The sequence below is a fragment of the Atractosteus spatula genome, unplaced genomic scaffold (assembly GCF_055471065.1).
Source record: "Atractosteus spatula isolate fAtrSpa1 unplaced genomic scaffold, fAtrSpa1.hap1 Scaffold_210, whole genome shotgun sequence".
NCBI lineage: Eukaryota > Metazoa > Chordata > Actinopteri > Semionotiformes > Lepisosteidae > Atractosteus > Atractosteus spatula.
In genome coordinates, this window is record NW_028296776.1 from 1,565 (window position 1) to 7,887 (window position 6,323).

Consider the following 6,323-nt stretch of genomic DNA (forward strand, 5'->3'; position numbering starts at 1 on the left):
GACCTCCCCGTCCCGTCCCGTCCCTCCCTGGACCACCCCGGACTGTCCCTCCCCGGACCTCCCCGTCCCGTCCCGTCCCTCCCTGGACCACCCCGGACTGTCCTGCCCCGGACCGCCCCGGACCGCCCGCGTCCCGTCCCGTCCCTCCCTGGACCACCCCGGACTGTCCCTCCCCGGACCTCCCCCGTCCCGTCTCGTTCCTCCCTGGACCACCCCGGACTGTCCTGCCCCCGGACTGTCCCTCCCTGGACCGCCCCGTCCCGTCCCATCCCTCCCTGACCACCCCGGACTGTCCCTCCCCGGACCTCCCCGTCCCGTCCCGTCCCTCCCTGGACCACCCCGGGCCGTCACCGCCCCAGCCCCCACTCACCCCGGGCCTCGGAGCCTGCGCTCATCTTTCACTCTGGGACGTCCCGAGATGACAGCTCCCCCGGCCGGCCTGCTGCTCCCGCTGCCCTGGGGGAGAGAGGAGGCACAGAGGTGAAACAGCGCCGCCTGCAGGGACACTGGGGCTGGGATCTGGGGGCCGCGGGGAGTGCTCATGGAGCTCTGGGGCTGCAGAGTGTTGTGTGCATGTTTCGGGGTGGTGAGGGGTACCCAAAAAATCCTGGAGAGCCCTCGGTGCCAGACGACGGGCCCTGCAAATGAAATTGCTCATTATAACCCCCCCCCCAACACACACACACACACACACACACACACACACACACACACAACGCCGTGCGTGCTACACTGCACACGTTTAATCTCTGTTGGGTTTCCCATCTTCACATGGTCCGACCCAAATTTATAAGCCCAAGGTGTCGGGTCCACGTCCCAGCTCTCCCTCGGCTCCACACAGGCAGCGGAGAGGAAGGCTGGGGGGGGGCGCTGGCCCAGGCTCAGCTGCCCTCTGGGAAACGCAGTCATAGACGGGGAAGTCTGCAGCTGGACCGGGAGAGAGTTTCTGCCGGGTCGGAGGATGTTTTCTTAGGTCTGGAGTCGGCTGTTTCTTTTTCTCTGCTAACACAGTGGGAGTCTCTTGGCTCACGGCCCCTCACTTTGCAGCTCAGAGGAGTCTGAGCCAGGCTCCCACAGTGCGGGGCTGCTCTCTGCCGCCCTCCGGTGGAGGGCCTGAGGCACTGCATCACCAGCCCCCCCCCCCACCCTTAACAGGAGGGAAGGAAATCTAATGCACAGGGGCTCTCAGTTCTTTCTGTTCACGCTGACCCGGCAGGACTGTGTGGGCTCTGTCGTTTGCTGAACTGTCCAGATTTTCTGTCCATTTCATCCAATTCGCCTATTTGAAGCTTTAAAAACTGAAATATTAAACTATCAAGCTGCTGAAGGTTGCTGTTAGGCCTGTTAGGAACACAGCTGAAGACCACTGTTCAAAAGTCATCTAGATATGTTATACAAAAATAATTAAATATTCACAGTCACATTTTATATATGTGATCTGCATAGAGCCACATGTTCATAAGAATAGCACAATGTCGCCCCCTGGTGGTCATTCCCCAACAATGGAGCTACGGTCTCCAATCGGCACTTGGTAGTACAATAAGAGATGGTTTTGCCCTCATAAATTCAAATTCTTCTTATATAACACTTGTAAATGCACACAGAAAGAACCTGTGCAGAGAAATGGGCTGCAAATTCCTTAAGAAACTAGAGCCAAAAGCACAGGGTGATAACACACATTGGCCCGAGACAGATACCAATACCGCCTACAGCAAGGACACTGAACAGATGCAATCACAGAGTGATGAAGAGATCCGATCAATACTGCAAGGCCCCTGATTAATACCGCAGGGTTACAATATTCTTCTTATTATTAATTCCTTACACTTCCTGATCAACACCACAGGGTTCCCAATCAATACCACAGAGTCGCCGATCAATACCTCCTTGCTTTGCTTGTATTGGAGGTGGGGGGACACACCCACTAGAGAACTGTGATGCCACAGGGCCTTTCCGTCACCAAAAAGACTGTGAGCCCCCCCACCTTCCTCCTTGAGCTCTCTGCCTTCTGACCCAATGCAGTCACCCTTCCATTTCCAAAACTACAGCGTAGGCACCGCCCAAGTGGGGAGACAGGAAACATGGGGAAAAAAGACAACAAAATTCTCGGCACCACCCACCCCGAGTCGTTTTTCCAAAAAGAAATGACAGCATCCAGTGGAACGGTGCTGGTCTGGGCCCCTCCCTCTCGGCGTTTGACGAGTACACGCGTGCACAGGTCCACACAGGCAGACACACACACGCACACGCGCACGCACGCTTCCTCTGTCCCCCTCCCTGCACAAACATGCCCTCGGCCAAGCGTCCTAGCTCTTCACAGTGTCCCTAAACCTGCGCTAAGCCGAGACATCCCCAGTGCAGCGTGTGCGTGTGCGTTGGCTGGCCTGATCTCCCCTGCTGTGCTCCCAGGCTGTTAAAGAGGAGGTGCGCCTGCCTCCCAGCTGCACAGCTCACTCCTGCGGCTTCGCACTGCCTCCCAGCTGCACAGCTCACTCCTGCGGCTCACAGAAGACGAGCTATTCCCATCCAGCCACTTTCTAACTGCTTTTTCCAGTACTGGGTCTTGGGGGAGCTGGAGCCTATCCCAGCAACAAGCAACAGGCACAAGGCAGGATACACCCTGGACAGGAGGCCTGCCCATCGCAGGGCACACAAACACACACACACAATTACGCCTGGGCCAACTTTCCCCCGAAGCCAATGAACCCACCATTGTGTCTTTGGACTGGGGCAGGTAATGGGAGACACCAAAGGAAACCCACACAAACCCGGGGGGGAACATGCAAACTCCACACAGACAGCACCCAGGGCCCCCGCGCTATGAGGCTGCAACGCTGGCCCCTGCACTACCAGGTAATGTGATTCCCCACCACCACCAGTGTGCAGCCCCACCTGGATGATGCGCCAGTCCGCTCCCCACACACCAGCTCTCAGTGGGGAGGAGAGCAGAGTGATGGAGCCAGTTCAGAGATGGGGGTTATTAGGAGGCCACGACTGGTAAAGGCCAGGGGGGAAATTTGGCCAAGACACTGTGGTAACAGCCCTACTCTTTTCGAGAAACACCCCGGGTTTGTGAATGACCACAGAGAGTCGAGACCTCAGTTTTACGTCTCATCTTTAGAACGATGCCTTTTTACAGTACAGTGTCCCCGTCACTATACTGGGGCGTTAGGAGCCACACAGACCTCAGGGTGAGCGCCCCCTGCTGGCCCCACTAACACCTCTTCTATCAGCAGCCTTAGCTTTCCCAGGAGGTCTCCCATCCAGGTACTGGCCAGGCTCACACCTTTCTGAGAAGCAGGATGATAGCAGCTGGCATAACTCTCAACGCCAGTGAGGGGGGGGGGGGGGGGAGGTTCTCTGAAGCGAGCAGCAATTTTCCCTGGGATAACCAGGATAATCCACATTCCAAACGAGCTCATCACTTCCCCCAGACAGCCGCCCCGGGAGAGGCGCTTCTGGGAAGACAGATCTATCCCACTGGTTTCCGGGGGGGGGTTTGAAGGCTAGGCCAGGGGGTGAAGGGGGTCATTTCAACGGCTTGGTCCAGAACATCTGGGAAAGCAGGGAGAATGGAGGGCCCGGATGAAAGCTTGCTCAGGGTCCCGGCCTGAGAGCCGAGGAGCGACACCTGGCCAGGAGCGGGAGGCTAAGGAGGGGGCACGAGGCAGGCCCACAGCCACACTCCCGACCCCCCCCTGGGGGAATAAAGGCCGGCACGGGGCCGGGGACGCAGCACAGCAGATTGCTGGCGTGATGCCTCCTTTTGTCATTGTAATGGCCCCCCCACCCCCGCCAATTAGAGGAACAATAGAGGCACGCGCTCGATCCGCTGGGAGCCCCCCTACTCCTCTCCAGCACCGTGATGCCCCAGCAGACGCAACGCCAAGCAAACGCCAAGCTACTCGTTCAACCCCCCCCCCCCCCCCACACACCACGCCAAGTAACGGCCTAACCCAGTCCGCTCCCCCACACACCAGCTCTCAGTGGGGAGGACAGCAGAGCGATGGGTGTGATGGATGATGGATGATTTGGCCAGGACACTGGGGTAACACCCCTACCTTAGCTTTCCCAGGAGGTCTCCAGTCCAGGTACTGGCCAGGCTCACGCCTGCTGAGCTCCAGTGGGGCTGCCAGCTGTGAGCAGCAGGGTGACAGAGCTGCTGACAAACACCCCAGCTTTGTGACATCTCCGTTTCAACACCGCATCACACTTCTCCCCGAAAGCCCGTCGGGATTTTTTTTCATCCGATCTGTCCGATTTTGACTTCCGCTCTTGAGAGCCTCTTGTTTTTAACGCTGCGCAGGGGCGAAAGTCAACTTAGACCGTCTGCTGAAGAAGCCGGCCTATTTCATTTCCAAATGCTCGTTTTTTAACCAGCTGCGGTGAAAGTTTAAGCACGCACAAGCCTGGACCGAAAACAAGTGATCCCATCAGTGTATTCAACACTGAGAGAGCACAGTAGTAGAGAGCCGAGGAGTTTACTGCCATAATAACACGTACACTGGGATGCTTATGCGCTCTGATCTCTCGGGACACACGCAGTACAGCAGACAACACCACACAATGGAGACAGTACATTACAAACAGAATAATTACAACCAGTAACAATAAATGAAAAAAAAAACCCACTGTACACCAGGCAAAAAAATGAAGAGTGCAGAGGTGCACTGAGTTGGAGGGACTGCAGTTACAGCTGTTGAGGTTGCGTACTGCAGTACGGTAGACGCTGTTCTTTAGCCTAATTAAGTCTAGTTGCAGTTATAATTAATAATAATTGCTTACATTTATATAGCGCTTTTCTGGACACTCCACTCAAAGTGCTTTACAGGTCATGGGGATCCCCTCCACCACCACCAGTGTGCAGCCCCACCTGGGTGATGCGACAGCAGCCATAGTGCGCCAGAACGCTCCCCACACACCAGCTCTCAGTGGGGAGGAGAGCAGAGTGATGAAGCCAGTTCAGAGATGGGGATTATTAGGAGGCCATGACTGGTAAGAGCCAATGGGAAATTTGGCCAGGACACCGGGGTTACACCCCTACTCTTTTCGAGAAACGCCCTGGGATTTTTAATGACCACAGAGAGTCAGGACCTCGGTTTTACGTCTCATCTGAAGGACGGCGCCTGTTTTTACAGTATAGTGTCCCCGTCATTAAACTGGGGCATTAGGACCCACATGGACTGCAGAGTGAGCGCCCAATGCTGGTCCCACTAACACTCCAGCAACAACCTCAGTTTTTTTCCCCAGGAGGTCTCCCATCCAGGTACTGGCCAGGCTCACACCTGCTGAGCTCCAGTGGGGCTGCCCGCTGTGAATTGCAGAGTGATTTGTTCCAGTTAAAGCAGGTCATCATTACAGTGGTCGGGGCGTTCTGACCTTGGAAAATTCAAAAACTGCGGGGAGAGAGAGAGAGAGGCGACTCAACAACTTACACGCGCAGCGAAGGGGCACCGCCGTGACTCCAAGCGCAACAGCGACCCCCACCGGCGGCGCCTGGGAGAACACACACACAAGAGGCACGAATGAGTCGGCAAGCGCGCTTCACACGGAGTAAAAACATTCACACAGCCAAGTCACACATCAAACACGCTGGCAACCGCCTCTTCAGACATCACCCGTGCACTTACAGCCGGCAAGGTCTCAAACTGAGCCCCAAACAGCGGCTGAATCACAATATTGCGATCAACCCTCTGTGACACTCGGGATCTCGTCTCCCATCCCGTTTTCAGGAGCACAAATATTAGTATACTTCAACTCGCACATGAAATACAAACGTGAAGCAAGCGGGTTTTTAATTTTAACGTGGAATTTTTTTTTTTTAAACCACGAGTGCGGAGGTGAACGAGACGGCCCCCGGTTTAAAAAAAAAATAATCAAAGCTCTTCACTAGTTCATCTCTGACACAGACTTACACGGGTGGTTGTTGCTGTTGTTCTGGTTGGCTGTTTTTTTTTTTAATATTTTTATTTCGTTATCCTGCCTGGCTGCTGCTTGGGTCCACACGGAAATTGTGAAACGCTGCCTTCAGGACGCTGAAGGTGCTTCGCTGTTTACACAAACACACACACACACGGTTAAAATAAATACAGCTGGATAAAATGACGTTTTGAAAGGAGGCGAGGTGAGGAACAGCTACATATAACGGCAACACCTAACTCCCCGCAAGACAGCCGCGTTTCTCCCGGACGTGACAACTGGACGAACCCTCCTAAGTTTCTGTGCCGTGTCCACCCGGCCCCGGGTTCTTGTTGTGTTTTGGTGCTGTCTGTGAAGGGGACAGGGCCGCCCGTTGCTCGGACCGCTCCTCGGCGCGCACACGC

General features: G+C 55.5%; 1 long non-coding RNA gene across 1 annotated transcript; it reads right to left on the bottom strand.

Moving 5' to 3' along the window:
* Positions 1 to 370: 370 nt before the first annotated feature.
* On the bottom strand, positions 371 to 6,323 carry LOC148808447 (uncharacterized). The gene is made up of 3 exons (XR_016088179.1): positions 5,916 to 6,323; positions 5,436 to 5,496; positions 371 to 456 (listed from the first exon to the last, which is right to left on the bottom strand). It is a non-coding gene; the product is annotated as an uncharacterized LOC148808447 (long non-coding RNA).